The sequence below is a fragment of the Adiantum capillus-veneris genome, chromosome 2 (genome assembly GCF_014529385.1).
Source record: "Adiantum capillus-veneris isolate H3 chromosome 2, ASM1452938v2, whole genome shotgun sequence".
In the NCBI taxonomy this organism is placed as follows: Eukaryota; Viridiplantae; Streptophyta; class Polypodiopsida; order Polypodiales; family Pteridaceae; genus Adiantum; species Adiantum capillus-veneris.
The window spans coordinates 47,024,294-47,038,704 of record NC_140932.1 but is presented as its reverse complement, the minus strand read 5'-3'; the positions used below and the strand labels follow the sequence as shown (position 1 = coordinate 47,038,704).

General features: G+C 43.7%; 1 pseudogene; it reads right to left on the bottom strand.

Moving 5' to 3' along the window:
• Positions 1–13,520: 13,520 nt before the first annotated feature.
• Positions 13,521–14,109, bottom strand: LOC147462714 (uncharacterized; annotated as a pseudogene).
• Positions 14,110–14,411: the final 302 nt, after the last annotated feature.

Sequence of the window (14,411 nt, the reverse complement as noted above, 5' to 3'; positions counted from 1 at the left end):
AGCAAAAGGGATTGATGCTGACCCTAGCAAGATTCAAGCCCTGGTATCTTTGTCGTCACCCACCACCGCTAAGAAGTTGGTTTCTTTCCTTCAAAAGGTAAGGTACTTAAGCAGGTTCATTCACTTGCTATCTCAAGTGGTCCTCCTCCTACAACAAATCACGCAGAGGGATGTTTCTCATGGAGTGAAGAAAATGAGTAGCAATTTACTGAGGTAAAGCAAATCCTAGCTAAGCTTCCCACCATTTCACCCCTAAGTGGGACGAGCCATTTTATGTGATCCATAGGAATGATACACTCAGAGCGTGCTAATGCCACTTCTTTCATGTTATTTACTAGTCGTGTCATGAGTCGGAGGATACCAAAGTAGAAACATGGTTCTGGCACTAATGTTTGCAAAGCACTCCTAGTGCTAGATGTAATCTAACAATGAGCATATGAAATGCGACACATGGATGTCTCATCTAGATCTCTAAGTGGTTAATTAGATTACAAAGTTTGACTACACATGCAAGTAGCAAGTTAGCATTCTCACTCATCTCCACAGCTGAAGGTCAACACGGAAGCAAAGGAGACCAATGGTAGAGAGTTAGGCTAGAAAGAGATCACTCTCTTTTCTTTGACGGAGCATACAAGAGAACAATGGACCATTTTGCAGCTGGCATAGTCATTTTCAATGAGCAACAAGAAACAGTATTCTCCATCGGGCAGTTATTACACTCCCACTCCAACAATGAAGTAGAATATGCAGCCCTAAATCTTGGATTGGAACAATGTATTTCTCAAGGAATTTAGTGCCTAAATGTGTTTGGCAATGCTTTGCTTTTGATAAGGCAGATAAATGGCACTTGGGTTTGTAAAAATTAGGTTTTACTTGGTCAACTACGCCAAGTTAAGGATCTTCTAAGGAAATTTGAAGCAGTGAAACTATTTAATGTCTCTAGAGTAGAAAATCAGGAGGCAGATGCTCTAGCCAAATAAAGAATACAAGACGTTCCCGTAGGAGCAATCATACTGAAGCTACCTGTAAGAGCTAGGGAACTGAGACATAGGATCCTCCTCCCTACCACCCTTTATATAGGCTTAGCTCCTAGCTCTTGCCCTAAGCGGATCCCCAGTCCACACTAGTCCAGTCCAGGCCCTTGGCCTAGGTCCCTGACCCCCTAGGTTGGGCCTTGCCCCGTAGGACCCTTGTCTTGACATTACTCCCCCCTTAAGGAGGAGTTTTTGTCCTCAAAAACACAAGTAGTAATATCTTCTTAAGAATACTTATGTTTTCTTATTGACGTCCCATACGTGAGCCAATTGTCTGTATGACCGATAATTGGTGCAGTGAGGAGGTTCAATGAAACCAAGAGCAACATCTTGATTTTCAACATTGTTGTCCTTTTGCAACCACTTGGGTCTAAATGGTAACTCCATTTATAACTCACTTGAGTAATAATGCAAGGAAACCTTGGCGTAACTTTCCATGCAGTTGTGAGCCAGATTTCCTACTCGCGTGAGTATCTTGAAAAGTTCATAGATAGGAAGTGTCCTCTTGTTCGAACTCTGAATAGTTTGGAACACAAAGAACTACATGTTCATCCCTAATGAAGGTTACTTGCCAACATACTTTGTCAGCACACCTGGTAAGTCCTTGACGTATGAAACTATTGAAACAATCTCCAACCCCACCACAACAGGTGTTCAAATTTTAAAACCGTACTTAAGAAAATTCTAGAATAGGGATAAAATCATCTATTTAAAAAATGCGTTCTGCTAACGTATGCTCTTAGGAGATCCTTTAGCAAAATAAATATTTGTAAAGTTGCATCATCCACCAGAGATGAATAGCAGCAGTAAGAGTGAGGTGTTGTTCCCCAACCACTTTTTACAGACAGTCTTCCCTGACTGTGGATAAACTAGGACTCAATCATTGAGTATGTAGCCATATATTTTATATGGAGTGAAGACAACCAACTAGGTTGAAAGCGGGTGGACTGGAGTAAGCTCATGGAGTTTAGACCATCCAACCATAGACACCCATCCTGAGCAAGTGCCTTGTATGACAGGGTGTAAACTCATAATAAATATGCAGAAGAGATTGCACATGCACTGCAAAAAGGTACAAAGATAATAAAAGTCCATGAATTGGCATGCCACTCCAAATAAATCAGTGTTAAACACTAGGGCCCATAACACCTAGTGTGCATGCATTTAACACAAATTTATCCAAACCGCAATTCAATGACGAGACTTTCCACGGTACTTAAGTGAAAGTCTTTCAACAAGTGTCGAACCATAACAGAATGTGAAAGATCAGTCACACCTAGGTACCAACCATGAGACATTCTTAGTAACTTAGAATACTTGGCTATATGTAGAAACGACCCTCCGTTAAGGTGGTTTCACAGTAGTTGTCCTTGCAACAAATCTGTACTGAGACCAGCACGTAGGGGCTTTGTCGCGACACAGCATTAAGAATTAGGCGCCAGTGCAGTCCCAGAGACTCATATTCACCACATGTGGAATATGTCTAAAGAAGGATGGCCAAAAAAGTAACATCCATCAAGTACAAGATGTACTTGTGTGTGAAGGAACTGCAAAACACTCTACGACAAGAGTGAGAGGGACCCTCATTATCTTGCTCCACACTGGCTAAACCGAACTCCTTGAGTTCCTAGACCATGTTGTATCCCATGTGACAACATGTGCCAAATTGAACCCTACAAGTAGGTTCGTAACATCATAAGACAGAAAGATAGATTGGACACTTGGCCCAAAATACTTTGTGCCGACATGCCCTTGGCATGGCTTTGTAACATTCAAGCGTACTTAGACGTCTTGAAAAACCAAGCAAAGCATACTGAAAACGAAATAACACCAAATCAATAGATGCGTAGCTGGAGATTTGAACGTAATGTACACTTACCTGTATTCAAATGGAGAGGAGCACGTCCCCTACCTGAAAAAACAAACAACATTGCACTGGGAACCCTGGGTGTTGCCTTTGCAATCCAAGCCCTTGGATTAGAATCTATGTAGTCAAACCCCTTGGTAAGACTTTTTGTAGAAACTGCTCAACTAGCAGATAACGGTAACCAACATAGTCAACCGTGTACAGAATGATTGGATTCAACTTGAAAAGTGTGTCCGTCTGCGCTACTGCGTTTGGTAGATTGCGGAATTCTTTCCTTGAAAGTATAACTGGGAGAGATCAATTGTGATGCTCAATGCAGATCAAACTGTGATCCTTAATGCCTATGGGGTGATGTAACAATCACCGGCCGGGTCTTACCCCAAAACTGTATGTCCATAGACACGGCGTAGTGCCATAGAGAGAGCATGGAAGGAAGTATAGATGCAGCAATCAGTTGCGACAGCATGGTTGTCCATAAGAGCATTTATACTTCCTTGCTGCATCTATACTTCGCTGTGAGTTGAAGAGTATAAAAAACTCAACTTGAGTGTCGCCTGAAAACTTGTAGTGGAAATTGACACCCTAGACATCCGTAATGACAAGACTCTTGCTTGTCCAGTAATGTCGATGTGTACTTCGCTGGGTAGATCTGTCCGTTCTTAAGAACAATTCCCCAAGGAATGCCAACCGTTGGGTCATACTGTTAGCTAGTGTGTATGGCGCGTAGCCCTTATGGCAATTAGTGTTGCAAAGCGATGAAAACTAATGAGGAGGGCTTCTTGCCCAATTTCAAACTGAGAGTTAGAGTACCTTGGCTGATGCTGACTCCAAAACATGTATCAAAGACTGCATAGAATTTTTTGATTATTTATGGAGAGAAATAAGATAGAGAGAGAATGCTGGGCTGAGGAACTTTCTTTAACTGAAAAATTTGTATACATTTTTCCCAATCTGTGTGCTCTGCCGCATCTGATGCCTGAGTTGCAGCTTATCCTATAAGCATGCAACAATTTGCCGGTATTACTCTCTCATCAAGAGAGAAAACAACAAACACAAGCCATAGCTTGACCCACTTACCATGTATGGGGTCGTGACTTGGCAAAAATGACTTAATATGGCACTTTGCCTATAAAATAAGTCCCAAATTTAGGTTCCATTTAGTGGTATTGTGCATTGACTGCAACCATAAATTTAAACCATCCAAAACTTAGTTTGTCATTTGACAGAGTGTCTGGTGTGATAGCGGAAGCATAATCTCTGAAGCGGTGGAATTCATGCCACCTGGTTAGCATGCCTTGCATACAGATTTTTATTCCCTTGGCGAGAGTGATAGCCTCAAACGTTAGATCCAAAACCATTAGTGCCTTGCACCATCTAAACTGGTAGGCATTGTGTGAGGTGAGATGCCCTAATTTGCCAAAATTTTCAAGCTTGTGTGCCCTTGATTGTGATTCCAAGTACCTTGGCACTAGGGAGAAGCCTTGCTTTATGTAAAATTGTCAAAGCACTTGATTTACACAACCGACAATATTTTCCAGCTGAAATGTGTAAACATGGAAAAATAAACAAACCTGGATATGGTCTAACCTAGTCATCCTGTTGTAACCAGGTGGCTGGAGATGTCGAAAGAAAAACTCGCTCCAATGTAGACGATAACCCACTCTGGTCCACGAGAGAAAGCTAATAGCCAACGGATGTGGCTACAGATATCATAACAAAAAACAATCGACGGTGTTGAGCCATTTCAATCGAAATTGACCAGTACTGTGCGGTAAGCATCCTCTGTCAGCTTCAAGAAACAGTAAGAAAGAGTCGGCCATGCCGAGCAACTTGTTGCCTTTAACAAGTCCAAAAATAGGCCCTGCCTGTCTCCTTGAGATACTAAAAAATAAGCCCTTGCCATTAATAAATGCAACAAAATTTGAGTGCTTATGTGATGTCAGAGGCCATGCCTATGCTTGGAATGGAGAAAAGTGCATTACTTTTGATGCATGTTCGATATATGCAATAGAGGTGATGCATGTTCCATCTAGGTCAAATGCTTCATAAGAAGTTTGATATCCCTGTTGTTGTTACATCACTTTTGTGGTCGATGATTTGAAAGATGTATGGTAAGTGCATCACGTCATTCTCAAACATTACCTTATGTAGAGATATGACCAGAATTGTGTAACCAGTGATGCCGATGACAATAAACCCAAAATCGAATGCGTACCTCATTAAGCTCCTCCCTGCCGACCAATCTTGTCGATGCTAAAATTGAATGTATTATCGAGGGGAAACTGCAAATAGTACGAAAGCAGTAACCCAACAATGGACTACACCGACCGTGCTCATTAGCACCCGTGCACTGAGTCTGCTCATGGCAATACCAGTCACATAGCCTTATTGACCATTACTGCTAGGCAACGTTGCCGCCCTGCATAAACCATGAGGGTATTCAACTTGATAAAAACAAAGTTGAAAGAGGTTACCTTGTTTCCGTTCTTGTATTCGAATACGGTGTATTCAAAGTTGTGCGTCGCCAATCATGTGCTGATGTTGGCCTTACTTTGGCCAGTCGGAATTCATACCGAGGCCCCTCGCTGGCTGTCAATTGTCGGATAAATCGAGGACATAATGTATTGACCATGGTCATAGTTGAGCTATAGATAAGCTATCTTATGATCCGTACCATTGTCGAGACGGTTCTTTTGTACCACGATTGTGTGCGGGTCTAAAGGCTGTCACCATCTGTGTCGGACTTCGTGCATGAGTCAAGACGTAAACTAAAAGTGTATGCACAATCTGCGTAAGAACTGCATGCAAAAGGTAATTCTCATTTGTAGATGCTGAAGATGAAGTCCTGTGATGAAGCTGGAGCAATATGATGCTTCGGATGCCCACAACCGGTTGCTCCCGACACTTCGCATGGGGCTTGCCTCTTAACATGGAGGGGATGCCCTAAAAAAAATATATAACGAAATAGTTTGCTTTTTATAGCAGCTTACTGTGAGCGATGGCGAAACCTGATGCACCGACTGCCATGGCGCCCCCTGTAGTGATCGCCCCGCCTCGGCCTGTGTCGAGAGTTCCCTGGGATGGCGGCGCGCACCTGTCAAGCATGCCCTCGCGGCCATTGATGTCGGGCTCAATTTCTTCCCCCTTGCTGCAAGCGGCTGTGCACACACAGGCTTTCGGTTTCGACCTCCTTGCCTCTTAAGGAGCCATGCCCACGGCAGTTAAGGTCTTCTCCATCTCTTGCTTAGGGCGCTTGCCCATGGCCTCTCAGCTCCTCGCTTGCAAGTGGGCTTGCCCACGACCAGAGAGAGAGAGAGAGAGAGAGAGAGAGAGAGAGAGAGAGAGAGAGAGAGAGAGAGAGAGAGATTATGCAATCATCTGTGCAAGGCTTCCTTCTCCTCCATAGCTCCTCCCTCCCCCTGAGCTCTGATACCAATGTAAGACCTAGGGAACTGAGACATAGGATCCTCCTCCCTACCACCCTTTATATAGGCCTAGCTCATAGCTCTTGCCCTAAGCGGATCCCTAGTCCACAGTGGTCCAATCCAGGCCCTTGGCCTAGGTCCCTGACCCCCTAGGTTGGGCCTTGCCCCGTAGGACCCTTGTAACTGACACTACCCCTTTTTCAAGGTAGTGATGTTATGCCTGATATCATCAGCTTTCTAGATACAGGAGAATGTTCGGAAGGATACACCAAAGGCCAGAAACAGTGGCTAGTAAGGAAGGCTACCAGATACCGCCTTGTAAACGACCACTTGTATTGTAATGGCAAGGATCATATTCTCAAGCGGGTGCCAACCTCCAGTGAGATCACAGAGGTAATTTCAAGTTGCCATGATGGCGTCTGTGGCGGTCATTTTGCTCTAGATATCACCAGTAGGAAGATTCTACAAGCAAGATACTCTTGGCCTAGCTTGAACAACGATGTACACCATTGGTGTAAAACATGCATGGCTTGTCAAGTGGCCAGTGATTGCACATTAACCTACGAGCCACAAACTCCTATCATCTCATATGGTCCATTTGAGAAATGGGGAATAGATGCAATCGGACATTTACCAAGGGCCCAATCAGGTAAACTGTACATCATAGTGGGTGTAGATTACATGACCCGATGGGCAGAAGCAACAGCCACCACCGGCATTACAGCCCAAGAGGTAGCAAAGTTCATTTTTGAGCATATCTGTTGCCATTTTGGCACTCCTCTTGAGATAATATCAGATAGAGGACCAGGTTTTAGAGGCAATCTGGTGGGAGAACTGATGAAAAAGTTAGGTATCACACGCCGACACTCCACACCATACTATCCACAATGCAATGGTCTAGTAGAGAAGGTAAACGGAATGATTTGCAAAATCATCACAAAGCAAGTGAACAATCACATAGGAGACTAGGATAAACATCTCATCGCAACTTTGTGGGCCTACCGAACGACGTTCCGAACATCGGGTTTCACCTCTTTCCATCTAGTTTATGGGAAGGAGTCAGTTCTACCCATTGAAGTACAAATAGCCAGCTTACGAGTCTTGTCTAGCCAGATACAACGCCCAATTGTAAATCTATGAAACCACATCTTAGATCTCGAGAGGCTCCAACTAGATAGGGAAGAAGCAATCAACCACTATGCAGTGCAGGCAGAACGACGCCGGCTCACTTTCAATCAAGGGCTTAAAGAGAAGGGCTTGGAAAAAGGTATGTTAGTGCTGAGATACGACAACAGATTTGACACTAGGATGGACAAGAAATTTCATCCCAGATGGGAAGGACCATTCATTGTTAAGAAACTCTATGACAACGGCAGCTATAAGCTGATGGAAGCATATGGGAGAATTCACAAGACGAGGATCAATGGATGAGGCTGAAAAGGTATTTTCTTAGGTTTGATCTAAAATTCATGCTAGACATTCCAGAAGAGGGAGAACCCTCTAACTCCACAACTAAAGATGGAAAGGAAGGGCTAGAAGCATGAATGCCTCTAGCCACATGGGAGGGCTAACGATGGTCGGCTTTTGAAACCCGTGATTGTGAGAACCACACCCTAAGGAAAGGAAGGTTTGTTACCAAAAGAAGAAAAAGAAAACAAGAAAAAGAAGCCCTTAACATTCACCATACCCCCACCCCAAGGTTAACCACTAGTGGGGCGCCGCCAATTTGGCCACACCCCTCCATTATCACCAAAACACAATATTCTCTCTCTCTCTCTCTCCTACTCAATCGCTGCATCACCCGGCCTAGTAGGTGCATTGGTGCCTCTGTCACACCCTCCGGTGGCCGCCACAGATATTATCCTTCCTCTCTCTCTTTCAAATATTCTCCCTCCCTCTCTCTGCTTGTCCACACTCCAGCCCCGGCGTGCTGCTAACCCCCCCCCCCCCCCCCCTCTCGTCCACGCTCCCTTTGGCCTTATACCCCCCCTCTTTTCTTTCCCCCCCCCCCCCCCCCCCCCCCCCCTCCCTTCAACCGTGGTGGACCACTAGCCCAACACCTCCCCCCCCCATCTTCACCTAGCTCTCTCTCTCTCTCTCTCTCTCTCTCTCTCTCTCTCTCTCTCTCTCTCTCTCTCTCTCTCTCTCTCTCTCTCTATTCTCTCTCTTCCACCCCTATCCTCTCCCCCCCCCCCCTCACAACCCCCCTATCTCCCTCTCTCTCTCCCTCTCTTTCCTTGGTGGGAACCACCCCTAAGCCACATAACATTCTCTCTCTCAGGCTCTCGTTGACTATACCCCCCCCCCCCCCCCCCCTCCTTGTCTCGCCCTCTGTCGTCTACCCCATCCCAGGCCTTGCGCTCGGCCACATCCATCCGCGTGCTCTCGGCCATACACAGTCCCACACAACCCCCCCCCCCCCCCCCCCCCCCCCCCCCCCCCTCTCCCCTCCCTCACTACCTCACCCCACCCTCATTCTCTCTCTCTCGTGCTCTATACCAGCCCGCAGGCAGTTGACCAATATCCATATCCTTGTTGAGTTTTATTTAGCTTTTATGAGAAACCTATGAAGATCCCAAAAGAAAAAATTGAAGGTCGACTACTGCATGCTTGTCTCACCGTTGAAAGGGAGAATCTTAATAAAATCCATTAAGATTTTGTTCCCCACTTTTTCTAATCCCCCCTTCCCTCCCTCTCTCTCAAGGTGCATGAGAGTTCCCTCTCTCTCTCTCTCTCTCTCTCTCTCTCTAAATTTGTAGCAAGTCTTTGATGACTCTATGGTAATTCATGTGATATAGACTGCACACAAAAAGACCCTACTCCTCATCAAGAATGTCCACCACCAAATCCACATCCAGTGTGCCACCATCGTCAATTGCAAAGATTGCTAGGGGCAAGGACTATAACAATTATATATTTTGAGAGGCAACTCTCTCTCTCTCTCTCTCTCTCTCTCTCTCTCTCTCTCTCTCTAAGATTGCTTCTAGAAAACCTATGATGAGTAGGTGGTGAGAAGTGTTTCCACCCAACTCTTAACGGTGTGTGGTCTTATTGGAGAGGTAGAGCGAGATCGTTGCTATGTGCGTAACATGTTGAGGCCTTGCTAGTCGTGGGCTACTATTGGTGAAAGGTAGGTGAGAATCAAACTTGCTAATCATGAATTTTCATTGACAATAGATGCAATTATACAGTCCAACTCTCTCTCTCTCTCTCTCTCTCTCTCTCTCTCTCTTTGTACAATAAACAAAAAATTCCCTTGAAGGGTCTTCAATGATGCAAACCCTTTGAGGGAAATTTTTTTAATAACACATTCCAGAGATTTAAAAAAGAAAAGTATATTCACTTTTTGCATTTAGTATAACTCTACTCACTTTGTATTCACTGCAAGAAGAGAGGGTTTTGTTTTTTTGCAAAACTCACAACCGTGAGTGATTTTATATTAAGCATAACAAAAAAATTACAATACCATCCATGCTCACAATCCAAGCCAGAGCATCAACATAACCATAGAGATACATAGTGTGCATAGCCTATTACAAACTAGCACTTATACAACCAACACAACACAAGCCACAGAAAACCAACCCAAGGTTGCCACAAAACCCAAAAGGAATGCCACCCACAAAGGGACCCACCTTAGGAAAGCCTCATTACATCAAGCACACGGGAAACATACCAAGAATAGGGTTGATAAGGGCACGGACGAAGCACATCCTCAACGTCGGAGATCCAAGATTCTCCACCCAAGGACAACCCACCTCCGCAAGGGTGCTGGCACCACAAGAAAGAGAAATGCTAGCAACCCCTAAAAAGCAAACCACCCTACCATCGCCGCAGGCTAGTATGAGCCTCCCCTCTCCCCTAAACCTCGCAGAATATAGTCGCTCAAATGGAGACACTCCCTCACATCTTTAAGAGAGCTTTTTATCCATAACCGGCTGCAAAAAGAGAGAGTATAAGAAAAACGTTTCTCTAAAGGGTTTTTATTTTAAAAAAAGCTTTCCTAAAGTAATGAAAAAAGAGAGAGAGTTTATTAAAAAAAAACCTTTGTAGTACTTTAGGGAGGCTTAAACAAAAAAAAAACTCTGTAATGAATACAAAGTGAGTATGGTGTGCCAAAAGTGTTTCTTTTTGGGGAATCAACGAATCCGTTGGAGTTTGGAAGTTTTGTTAGTGCAAAGGAAAATGAAGAGGGAAAGAAAGAGGAGGGAGGGGGGTTTTCGAGTGTTAGGTGAGGAGCACAACACCAATCGTGAGGTGGGGAGATTTTAAGGTGACACGACGTGGCCACATGGTGTAGCCCAGGAGAGGATGCGGAGAACTCAATTTTTTTAAAAAAGGAGTGGACTCGTGCTCTCTGCAAAAATGTCCTCTTAGCAGAATGGTTAGTGAAAATGTTGCATGTTGCAGGAGGAAAATGAAAGGGCACATGGTAGAAGCAGGAACGACAGAGTGTTAAGGGTGGTCTCATAGGGGGTGCACAAGGAAAAACGTTGGATCAACCACGCATGTTGGGGGAGGATATTTGCATGTTTTCTTTAAAAATTGCAATGGTCACTACAATTTCAGCAAAGCTAAGTGGAGGAGTGGCTTAGTACAGTAAGTAAGAACCCATGGGCAATGTACGTGAGATCAATTTTGAGCAGATATATGTGTAAGGGTAGGCAATTCGAAGGATCTGGTGAGATTCCATGTAATGGAAGTGCATGGACTGAGGTCCCTGAGTACCCATTTTGTTTTAACACTAATCTATTGGAGATCCTTTGAAGTGGAAAAGGGCAAAAGACAACGTGGAGGAGATAGGGAGAGGCAGGGGAAGACTCACATGTGAATGACTGAAGCCTGGGGAGGGAGAGAGTGCCAACTATGCATGACCACCAACTATCAAAAAGGGGGGGGGGGGGGAGAGGGGGGTTTGTCAAGTGGCGTGTGGAAGCCACGACTATTGTGACATCATCTTTGGTTTTTTTCACGAGAATATCAAGAGATGCTCAAATTGTCAAAAACAAAGTCTCTTTGAAGAGTTAAAGGAAAATACAAAATAAAACAAATGAAAGGGAAAGAGGGGGGTGGGGGACAAGTGGCAGCGAGGAGCCCTTGGCCAGCATCGTACAAAGCAGTGGGGCAACAATATGACAATGAATGACCTTTTTTCTAATTTGTGGGTCTGCATTCATGACAAGCAAGTGCTAGTGCTCCCGTGGCTTATGGCAGAGCCCCTCTTTGATAGTCAAGGTCCCAAGGTTGACCTGCACAATAGTGGGGGTAGTTTTGGGTCAGATTGTCTGCTCCAGAACAAAATCGCTAGACATTCCACTTAATGTAGTGGACATAGACCGAATAGTAAGGGGAGGACCCATTTTTTTAGCAAGAATCTTGATGGATGCTTTGGAAATGAAAATAGGAAAAGGCAACGGAGGTGGCTGTGCACTTTGCCGCACGTGTCGAAGGCTGGGAACTTGTCTGTGCATTGTGTGCGAGCCTCGGAAGGCTGCAAGAACACAACTAGAGAGTGCTAAGAAACAATGGTGTGTCACTCATCGCTCAATGCTTCTGTAATGAAGGATCCTGTGTTGCAAAGAAGAAGGAGACATCGTTGATGCCGCGCTCAACCGTCTCGCCGCTGCAATGCTCGATTACACTCTCTCTCTCTCTCTCTCTCTCTCTCTCTAGCATACACACACACACATACAATCATGAGCACACATACAATCATGAGCACACGAAGGAGAAGGAGACAGAGATGGAGCAAGAGCACTTCTTAGTTTACACCTCCAAGAATGAGGATTTGTAGGTCAAATGGACCTTTTATAAGAGTTTGACCCATTCACATATGGGCGCCCATAGTGGCCGATCGTTGCAAAACTACTATAAAAATAAGATAAGTGGTGCGCCTCTCATCGGCGATCACCTACACACCTATTGGAGAGACAAGCCCGGTCCATGAATCAATCAAATAAATAATATGCATCCATCGAAGGTGATAGGGTGCCTGTAAGGGTTAACATGCCCCCCTTCCTGATGTAGATTTTGTCCTTGAAAGCTATTGAGATGAAGCCCGTTCGTAAAGGTGGAAGAGCATCCGAGATTGAATGTCCTTAGTCTTCTTCAATCATTGCAAAATCAACCAAAATTGGCACAGTAAATGCATTCTCATATACAATTGAAAAGCATATGCAGCTGTTGTAGGCACACAAATTGATTGGTAACAGAATATTAAACAATTTGTTAGCAGTAAACATTAAACTGTAATATAATCAAATGCATAAACAGTTGTAAAGTTCAAAAACTAAACAAGTTTGGGGGCGCTAATTTAATGGTCGAAAGGCACTAGAGGTCAAATATTAATACCATGGGCAAGCTTCTTAATTTTCTCTGGTCAATTAAGCTATTTAATCGCGAGAGCCAAGTATTTCATGCCGAGGGCTGAGTAGGGGCTATACCTAGAAGACCTTGTAGTTAAGATACGATCCGCTTGACTTATTCCCTTTTCTTTGACCCCCCAAAGTCTTTTCACATTGATTCAATTTTGATGTGTGTGCTTATTTTGTATGCCTTGGGTTTTTTGCTTTTCAAGGAAAAGCGTCCACATTGGGAACCTCTAAGAATCTAGTACCATAGGCGATACATGTGATTGAAGTACCAAATCAAGCTTGGATTTCTCTTCCAGCTTAAGATTTTACATTGTGGCACTTTTGATTTTTTTGTTTGGGGTCATTTTCAACATTTTAATTTTGTAACTTTGGGGGGTCGTATAACACAGTTACCCTCCCCAGGCTCATCACACTAGTAAACTCCCTTTCTAATACTTAAGCTAAAGGTCAATAGGGACTAAGCCCACTAGAAATCCCTAGTACATTGCACACAATGCCATCTAAATTGGATTAAGAGCCTAAAATAACCATTGATTATTAGGAAGGCATTCCCCATGGTATTAAGAGAAGATCTTTAACGCCTAACTTGGTCAAACTAGCTTAGTCAGACTGCTTAATTCTTAACCTAAACAAGGGATTATGACAAAAAATTATATAGGATCTAATGTTTAATCAAGCAAATGTGCTGAATATTGTGCTACCAATCACATTTAAAGTAGACAAACATGGATGCAAAAACAAAGACAAGGGGCAATGCGAATGGTCAAGAAACACCTATTCAACATCGTGCTTGATTCAAAGAGTGAACAAGAGAAATATTTCATGAAGTGCAAAATCCTAACAACAACAACATGTTCTTGTACACACTAAAATTCAAGGAATACCTCTAGGAGGCACATCAATGGGAAGAGGCACCAACCTTTATTTAGCACAATTAAACAACATAAGGAACCCTAACCTACTAGTTGGACCCCCCCTAGAGAATCAAGGGAGCAGGATAATTTAGAGATGGGAGGTAACCCTAAGGCTCAAACCCTATCCTCGTCATCATCAAGAAAAACAAAGTCATCATCTGTGAGACCATATATGCCATCCGTGTAATCATGTAACTCTTCCTCATCATTAGAGGCACGAATGTTCACTAAGAACATCACTAGACATCTATAGTCATCTTGGTCAAGAGGGTAAGTTTGTGCAATTGGAGAGACGTCCTCTACTAAGTGTGGATCAGTCATGGTCAAGAGATGTACTAGCCATTCTAACTCCTCAAAATTCCTCTCACATGCTAGCGTACCTACCAAATCCCATTCACAAGCAAGAACCGGATAGACTATGTGAAACAATTGTGAAAAGTAAAGAGGGTACCTCTCACCCAAGGTAGGAGTGGATGACTCTAGCATACTAGCCATATCTATACACACAGATAGATGATGGTGGTTAGAGTGAAAATATTATAAGGATCGTGTCAAAAGGTCATGTCCTTGTGTATGATGTGTTTTTGTGATATTGTTTCATATATAGAACTTGTAAGTTTCGAGATTATTGTTTGGTGTCTCTTGCTCTTTTACTTTTTTATTTTTGTTTTTTGTGAGTATAAGGTTTATATATACATTCCCTAAGATTGAGAGATTGAGAGCTCAGGGAGGAAGGTAAAGAGGGGAGAAAGTGAATGATGGATGTCAGCAAACACTCCCCCCTTCCTTGGATAAAT